Here is a 10,155-nt window from a genome sequence, read left to right on the forward strand (position 1 = left end):
CTACAGTTGTACCTTAGCTAATAATAATAATAATAATAATAATAATAATAATAATAATAATAATAATAATAATAATAATAATAATAATAATAGTAACTAGATAAATTTTGTTGGATTCACAGAATATTTGGTGAGAATTTATATTAAAAAACGATAAATGAAATATATTTTTATCACAATTTTCATGACATCCAAACATTTTATGTTTGCTTTGATTCCAGAAAATTATATTACTACTTTTATCATTCAACACGATTCCAGGTTTTAGGTGATTCCATATTTCAAATTCCAAGACTTTAATAATTTAAACTTTAATTATTTAACATGATTCCAGGTTTTAGGTGATTTCAATATTTCAAATTCAAAGACTTTAATAATTTAAACTTTAATTATTTAACACGATTCCAGTTTTTAGGTGATTCAATATTTCAAATTCAAAGACTTTAATTATTTAACACGATTCCAGGTTTTAGGTGATTCAACATTTCAATTTCAAAGACTTTAATAATTTAAACTTTAATTGTTTAACACGATTCCATGTTTTAGGGTGATTCCATATTTCAAATTCCAAGACTTGATTTCATCACGCAAAACCTCGTCTTATAAACTTTGAACATTTATTGTAAATAAATTGTTGTTTAAATCATGCCTGCTGTGAATAGTAGATAATAACATTAATGGTTAGCATATATACCGTAAATATATTTTTAAAAAATCTTACATATAAAACCCTGGTTGAAAAATTGGAAAATTATTATTCGTGAATATTTCTCATAAATTTGGCGACTTCGTGACATGCGAAGTTAGGATTTGGAATACTGAACTGGTAATGATCTTTTACCATGATATCATGATATCCCTTCATGGCAAACTAGGTCACAGGTAATCTCTCTCTCTCTCTCTCTCTCTCTCTCTCACAGTCATATATATATATATATATATGTATACACACATATATATATATATATATATCTATATATTTATATATATATATATATATATATGTATATATATATATATGTATATGTATATACATACATATATATATAAATATATATATATATATATATATTTATATATGTATACATATATATATATATATATATGTATGTATGTATATATACAGTATATATATATATCGATATATATATATATATATATGCATGTACGTATGTATATATACAGTATATATATATATATATATATACATAATATATATACATATGCATATATATATACATAATATATATATATATATATATGTATGGTATATATATACAAGTTTGTTAAATACATTGTAAGAACTTCTCTTCTCCATATGGGTAACGAAGCAGAGAGAGAGAGAGAGAGAGAGAGAGAGAGACAGAGAGACAGAGACAGAGATTACCAAATACCCCTTCAATGAAATGATTGAAATCAAACTACTTTAGCCTCTGGGTTTTTATGGCTTAACTTAAAAAAAAACCAAAGTGAAAAAGAATGGTGAGCTTAGTATGGGGGGAGGGAGGGACGGAGGGAGGGAGAGTTCTCAGCTCCACACACTCACTCAGACCCCTCAAGGTTATTAGGGCTCCTGACTTGGCAAAAACTTTTTGGTTTGGTAATTTATCTATTACCTTTTTATTTGCTTTGAAACTTTTATCATTTGGCTTTAATTCGGTGTATATTATACTCTCTCTCTCTCTCTCTCTCTCTCTCTCTCTCTCTCTCTCATTATCCAAAGATGAAATAGAAAATAAATGATAACATTTCCCTCTCTCTCTCTCTCTCTCTCTCTCTCTCCCCCCCCCCCTCTCTCTCTCTCTCTCTCTCTCTCTCCCTCTCTCTTCTTGGAGATCTGTTGGAGTAGGGCATAAGATTATCAACATAATTCTAATATAAAATTGAAAATAGATAACAAAATTCTCTCTCTCTCTCTCTCTCTCTCTCTCTCTCTCTCTCTCTCTTCTTGGAGATCTGTTGGAGTAGGGCATAAGATTATCAACATAATTCTAATATAAAATTGAAAATAGATAACAAAATTCTCTCTCTCTCTCTCTCTCTCTCTCTCTCTATATTATATATATATATATATATATATGTATGTATATATATACATATGTATATATATATATATGTATATATATATATATATATAACTATATATATATATATATATATGTATATATATAATATATATATATGTATATATATATATATATATATATCTTTCTTCGTGGTAGTCACTCTCTCTACAATATTGCCGGACCAGGGTTCGATTCCCGGCCGGTCACAAGCTCTTGTCTTTGTGTGATTTCACCCGGGGTTCTGATCCTAAGGTCGTTGAGAGAATCCAGATAATAATGTATAAAAAATATATGGCTTATTTGAATATGAAACAACACGTCTAAATGTACAAAATTTTATCATATACATATATATATATATATATATATATACTAAATTGCAACACAATTTATATTTTAGTTATACTATATTGAAATATGTGTTTGAAGAACATTGGCATTAGTAAGAGTTAAAACAATAGATATGAATTAAATCCTAAATATATTCGCAAAATTTAACACTTTAATATCCAGTTAATTAAAAACTAAGAGAATCCTGCACTACATCATTAAATATTCTTTGATTAATTTGAAAAAAATGTAAACAAATAGAAATAATACAAAAACATCGATCACAGATTTGATAAAGTGAAAGTCATGACATTTTGGAAAGTTACGTTAATTCAACCGTTATGACAAAGTATAGTGAAAGTACTATTGGATAAAAGGTATATGCGTGAAATAGCTCTCTCTCTCTCTCTCTCTCCTCTCTCTCTCTCTCTCTCCTCTCTCTCTCTCCTTAAATTTGAAATAGATGCTTGGAATTTATCGATTGTGGTTTGTAGTAAGATTGGTCTAGCAGTCTGAAAACGCATGTTGAGAGAGAGAGAGAGAGAGAGAGAGAGAGAGAGAGAAAGAGAGAGAGAGAGAGAGTTACAAGGATTTCTTATGTCTTAAAGACTTTGTAGTCCAACTGTGAAAACTCCACTTATTCTTAGGTTGAGCGATTTAGTTTAAACGTTTTAACAATCTTGTCTATCATATTCTTGAGAGAGAGAGAGAGAGAGAGAGAGAGAGAGAGAGAGACAGCGATTGTCATAAAAATGTAAGCCGGAAACAAGAAGAATAATTATCAGAACAGAAGAGGATAATGACGGGGAACCGGAGCAGTTGATAACAGCATCTGCAGGATACCACATCCTTATGCCAAATGAAACGGAGGAATTTCCCTGGGCGCATTCCTCAGGAAGCATCCTACGGCTGAAGGCGTGAATATCCTACGAGAAAATCCTACGGTTTATTAATAAACAAGTAAATCATGCAGAACTCTATAAGCCTGATGGCTCCAACAGGGAAAATAGCCCAGCGAGTAAAGAAAATAATAAACAATTAAAATAAAATATTTAAAAAAAGTAACATAAAAATAAATCTTTCATATATAAACTATAAAAACTTTAATAAAATATAAGAGGTAGAGAAATAAAATAGAATAGTATGCCCGAGTGCACCCTCAAGCAAGAGAACTCTACCCCCAGGCAGTGAAAAACCATGGTATAAAGGCTATGGTACTATTCAAGACTAGAAAACAATGGTTTGATTTTGGCGTGTCCTTATCAGACGTAGCTAGTCCACCGCAAAACAAAGGCCTCAGACATGTCCTTCCACTCGCGTCTGTTTATGGTCTTTCATGCTAATCCACATCAGCAAACTTTCTTAGTTCATCAATCCATCGTCTTCTCTTCCTTCCTCTGCTTCTTTTACAATCTCTAGGGATATATTCTATCATTCTTAATATCCATCTATTATCATTCATTCCCATTAAATGTCCTAGTCCACTGCAGAATAAAGGGCTCAGACATGTCCTCCCACTCGCGTCTGTTTATGGTCTTTCTACGCCCGACCACACCCGCAAACTTTCATATCTCGTCAATACAGCGTCTTCTCTTCCTTCCTCTGCTTCATTTGCAATCTCCAGGGACCCATTCTGTTATTCTTAATGTCCACATATTGTTTGTCATTCTTCATTATATGCCCTGCCATTGTCCATTTCTTTTTATTACTTGTTAGAATATCCTCTACTTTAGTTTGCTCTCGTATCCATGTTGCCCTTTTTTCTGTCTCTTAGTGATTTGATTGCTTATTTTTTTTCTCAGAAAATAAGATTAGAAAAAGATCATGGTTTAACTTTATGGCAAAAGATGATGGTAAGCATTCGTTAACATTCATGATACATATACTTATATATATATATAAATATATATGTATATATATATATATATATATATACTGTATATATATATATACCTTCTTTTGAGAAACACATTAGGCCTGTGTCTTCTTCAATTGCACAAAAGATCGTTAACTGGACAGAAACTTACGGTCTATTAAACTTCTTGTTCCTGATGTAGATATCAATCTTTGGCACCTCATTCAATTAGTTCATTATGCATGTTGCATAAGATTTTCCATAATTCTGACCATCCTTTACATTCAGATCTTCCTAGACAGTTCCATCCTGTTCGTGATACTAGGCATGTAGTTAATTCCAATAGTCAGTCCTTCTCTATCAAGAGGCTCAATACTAACCAGTATTCCAAAAGTTTTATTCCAGCTGTGACCAAGTTGTGGAGTGATGTTCCTAATCGGGTAGTTGAATCAGTAGAACTTCAAAAGTTCAATGTTGTACCAATTGTTTTTATGTTTGAACATGCTGACATAAGTCTTTTTTTATAGTTATATATGAATTATCTGCTTTAATGTTGCTAATGTTTTTAAAATATTTTATTTTGATATTTCATTATTCCTTATATCGTTTATTATTTCCTTATTTATTTCCTTGTTACCTTTCCTTACTGTTTTTTTTCCCCTGTTGGAGCCCTTGGGCTTATAGCATCTTGCTTTCTCAACTAGCATTTAGCCACGGAGGAAGATAAAAGTTGATGACAATTCTCCTGCACTTATACGTGTCAAATTCAGGTATTTTGTACTTAAAATTGAAATCAACCCATCTCCAACACCCTAACTAGTTAGTATGTTTGTACTTGGCATTCCAGCTTTCTGAACCAGGGTTCGATTCCCCGGCCGGCCAAGAGCCTACTGTCTTTGATTGATTCCCCCTTGGGTCTCTGATCCCGAGGTATAAGAGAGAATAAAGACATTAAGGTATTAAAAATATATGGCTTATACGAATATGAAAAACACATGTAAATGGGGAAAATTTATCATCTCTCTCTCTCTCTCTCTCTCTCTCTCTCTCTCTATATATATATATATATATGTATATATATATATATATATATACACATATATATATATATGTATGTATATATATATATATATATATATGTGTGTGTGTGGGGGGGGGGTTTGTGTGGGTACGTGTGTATGTGTGTTTACACAGAGTGACATCGAAGGAAAAGAATAGAGTGAATATCTTCAAGATGTAAATCCTAAGGAAAACACCAGACGTCACACAAGACAAGGTTATTATTGTCATGCTACGTATTTGGCCTCATAAAGTCATGCAGGGTCTCTCTCTCTCTCTCTCTCTCTCTCTCTCTTTCCTAATTACAATAGTTTCGAAGTTATTTAAAAGAATATGGAAACAAGTGATTTCTTCTATCTGATTGGTAAGATGGGTATAAGACAAATGAGTGAATAGTTTAGAAAAGTTATATATTAGTAAGAGTAATGTAAAATGTGGTTCAGCTACAATTTTATTTATAAAAAACTACACTTCTTGCTATGATCTTAAAGTCAGCATAACACAATAATGATTTGGCATCATATTAACACAGTGAATTGTATGAATTATCTTCTTTTTCTCGAACAAATCATATTTGCATGACAGAATTTCCCTCTAATGGTCGAAAAGACAAATTTCCATTAATTAATGTCTCTTATCTAAGCTTCGTTGCAAACTTTAATAGTATATGACATCAGTGTCTAGCTGTTTTGCTTGGCTGATAACCTGTCTGATAGCGTAGCTTATAATCTGTCGTTTAGTGCAGGTTATAGTTCCTTTTAATCAACATTCAACAACTTGAAAGGAAAACTGGCCTCATCTCTCTCTCTCTCTCTCTCTCTCTCGCTCTCTCTTCATTGATTTACTTAGTTTCATCAACACTTATCTCCTTCTAATCATATACAAAACATGGTAAAGAAAGGAAAAACTCCTCATATGAAACTGTGTCTAAATAGTACACGGAGAAGTCAAATGATCGTTGTGTGGTGCTCACTAAACATGTCGAAACATGGCAAGGAGAGGAGACACTCCTTATAGTATTTTAACTTTAGATTATAAATAATCTCAGTTGAAAATGGATTCAAACAGTATATGATGAAGTCAAGTGATTCGTGGCTGGTGCTCGGATTTACATAGCTCCAGCATATGACAGTAGAAAGTTGCATAAACAACTCTGTTTAGAGGAGTATATTTCATCTTCTTTTGTTTATCTATAGCTTAATTTTTGCACGTGGCTGTTCATTTATTTATTGGTTATCAAGCTAATTAACTTGATAAGTAAGACTTCTTTTATTCCATGTCTTTCATTTCTCTGTAGCTTTTTCATGTCCTCTTATCATTTGTTGTTCATATCAAGTGTGACTCAAATGTTATCTTTTATATATATATATATATATATATATGTATATATATATATATATATATATACAGTATATGGGGAAGGTCTTATTTTCCTACCATTTTTCTTTCATATCAAGTGCAGATCAACTAATAATCTTTGTACTTTATTTCACCTAAATAAAAAATAAATAAAAAAATCAACCGAATAATGACAAAATGGTAAAGGAAATAAGAGATAGGAATGTTCAGATTATATGTCCATGTTTTCTGGCCTGTTCTCTTTGATTACACGACCCGTGTGACTTAACGACTACTAATGTCATACTATTTCTGTGTGTATGGTAAGACAGAGACAGTTAGGCCTCTACCTCTAGTATGTCTAAATATAGTGATCTAGTGTTTCCATTTTATGATAGTACCCACGATTACAACTTTGTTTCTTTCTTGTTGTTGGGAGTCTAAAATTATTGGTCTGGGAAGACATGAAATGTGTTTCTGATGATAATGAATATTCAATGCATATATGAAGACTATAGAGGGTTTCCAATATTTCAGCTTTTCATTCCGTTGAAGCTTCGTGGAGCCTTTTTTTTTTTTCTTTTTTTTTTTTTTGGTCAAAAATATCTAGTGTCATAAACTGTCAAAATAATCTCCAACATTTCAGCTTCTGAATTCCACTAAGGATTCGTGGAGCTTTCTCTAAGTCATAAACCGTCTAGATCAAGGTCTATATATATAATTTATAGACCTTGGTCTAGATAGTCTCCAATATTTAAGCTTCACATTCGTTGAAGTATCATGGAGCCAATTTTTCGTCAAACATCTCTAAAGTGTCAAACTTTCTCCATAATCTACAACATTTCAACTACATTCCATTGAAGCTTCATGGAGCCTATTTTTCCGTCAAAAATCTCTAAAGTGTCATAAACCGTCTAAATAGTCTACAATATTTCAGCTCTATATTCAGTTGAAGCTTCATGGAGCCTACTTTTCCGTCATAAATCTTCAAAGTGTCATAATAAACCATCTGATTTGAAGATTGTCTGGGCCCCTCTTCATTTAATTCAATGAAGAAAATTAAGTTTTGTATATATATTTATATATCCCTCTATCTATTTATTCCTATGTCTATCTATCTCTGTATTCGTCAGCGAAGACCATGCCCAGTAAATAAGGCCAAACTATTCGTCTTGTATTAAGCAATTCCTTTCTCTAAACAGCCCAAAATAATTACAGATCTCCCTATTGCCTGTCAATCAATGAATCTGGAATTTCTCTTACAAGGAGTGGGTGACCTCGAATTCCCTTTAGGCTTAGACCTGAATTCTTACTTTCCTTTCCCAGTACAACAGCTTTCCGGATGTCCATTCTCTCTCTCTCTCTCTCTCTCTCTCTCTCTCTCTCTCTCTCTCTCTCTCTCTCTCTCTCTCAAGCTTCGGGCCAAACAAACGAAGATCTTCATCTTAGTACATTTTCCCTTGGGCTACGATGCTAATCACCTGTTTACAAAGAAGGACAGAGACCTTGGTACTATCAGACCACGGTTTAGGTCTAGACCGTGTATCAGACCAAGGTCTAAATATGTTAGACCCTTTTACCAGACGAAGGTACGCAGGATCTTACGAAGAAGTTATTAAAAGATAAATTCAATGCCAATTTGTTAATTAGAGAGTACTTTTGCTTAAGGAATCAAAACAATTGGAACTAAAATGATATAGAAAATCTTAGAAAATAGTTTTATGGAGAAGGGGGCTATCTTAGCTGATAGCTCCTAGGAGAATAAGGCTATCTTGAGAAATAATATGCTAAAGGCATATCTTAGGAAACCCCTTTATGTAATAGAGGCGTATCTCATGAAACCTTTAAAGGAGAATGAAATTATCTTAGTAAACAGTTCCGAGGAGAAGAAGGCACTCATAAGTAACAGTTCTAAGAAGTTTTTTATTTCAATTGGCAAAATAGTGAATATTTCTTTATCTTATAGGAAAGATGGGTGTAAACATTAATGGGGGACAGTTAGCTACGCTAACCATTTTGATAAGTTCAGTTTTAGAAAAGTTGTGTAATACGTGGTTTAACCACAATTTTATATATATAATATATTAATTTTTTTTAGTATTAAGTTATATGTATTATCTTACATTATATATACTTAGTAACTACAAGACCTTTTCTTAGTATAAAGGTTGAGGTTCACCGTGTACATTTCAAACCCCCAAATAGTTCAGGAAACAAAAGAAGGCCGAAATAGGTGGGGGTCTGGAAGGGTGTTGGATAAACTGTTATTAGTGGTTGGCACGACTTTTTTTCTGAGGTGCAAGGCCAAACAGGCGAATGGGTGGATAGCGAGGTGGAAAAAAAAATAAAAAATAAAAAGATAGATAAAAAATCATATTTTTCAATGTTTGGCCCCAAGTAGCGAAGCCCCAATGGGAACCTGACCTTTTCGAGTTGACTCCAGTTCAAAATTGTGGTGTCCTATGTGGTAAATTTCCTGACTGGTGATAGCCAGATTGGGGTTCAAGTCCTGCTCAAACCCGTTAGTTGTTTTGGTCACTGCAACCTCATCATCCTTATGAGCTAAGGATAGGGTGTTCGGAGGAGCCTATAGTTCTATCTGCTGAATCTTCAACAGTCATTGCCTGGCCCTCTTTTGTCCTAGCTTAGGTGGAGAGGAGGCTTTGGCGCCGATCATATGTAACATGGTCAGTCTCTAGGGTATTGTCCTGCTTGATAGGGCAATGTCACTATCCCTTGCCTCCGCCATTAATGAGTGGCCTCTAAACGTTAAGATTCACTTAAGATTTGTCTTTGCCTCAGAAATGGAAAGTAACATAATGGAATTCTTATCTCTGTGGTACTTAATGTTCCCTAAACGAGGTTTTGCCTCAATTTTGGCTAATTAGCTTTACGGGGAACCTGCTCAGCCAAATCAATAATAATAATAATAATAATAATAATAATAATAATAATAATAATAATAATAATAATTATTATTATTATTATTATTATTATTATTATTAGCTAAGCTACAACCCTATTTGGAAAAGCAAGATGCTATAAGCCTAAGGGCTCCAACAGGGAAAAATAGCCCAGTGAGGAAATATATAAGCATATAAGAAATAATAAGCAATTGAGATAGAATATTTTAAAAACATTAACAACATTAAATCAGATATTTCACATATAAAATATAAAAAGACTTATGTCAGCTTGTTCAACATAAAAAAAACATTTGCTGAAAGTTTGAAATTTTCAAGCTCTACCGATTCAACTGCCCGTTTAGGAAGATCATAATCAATAAATCATAGAGTAAGTGAAGACCATGGGTAGTGTTCTAACCTCTGTACCATGGAATTCCCTTGTATTGGGTTAGAGTTCTTTTGCTTGAGGGTACACTCGGTCACACTACTTTATCTTGTTTCTCTTCCTCTTGTTTATATGATAGGTCTAATCTAATGTTGTTAATGTTCGTAAAATAGTCCATTTTAATTGTTCATTACTTCTCTTGTAGTTTATTTATTG

This window comes from Palaemon carinicauda, chromosome 19 (genome assembly GCF_036898095.1).
Source record: "Palaemon carinicauda isolate YSFRI2023 chromosome 19, ASM3689809v2, whole genome shotgun sequence".
NCBI classification, from domain to species: domain Eukaryota; kingdom Metazoa; phylum Arthropoda; class Malacostraca; order Decapoda; family Palaemonidae; genus Palaemon; species Palaemon carinicauda.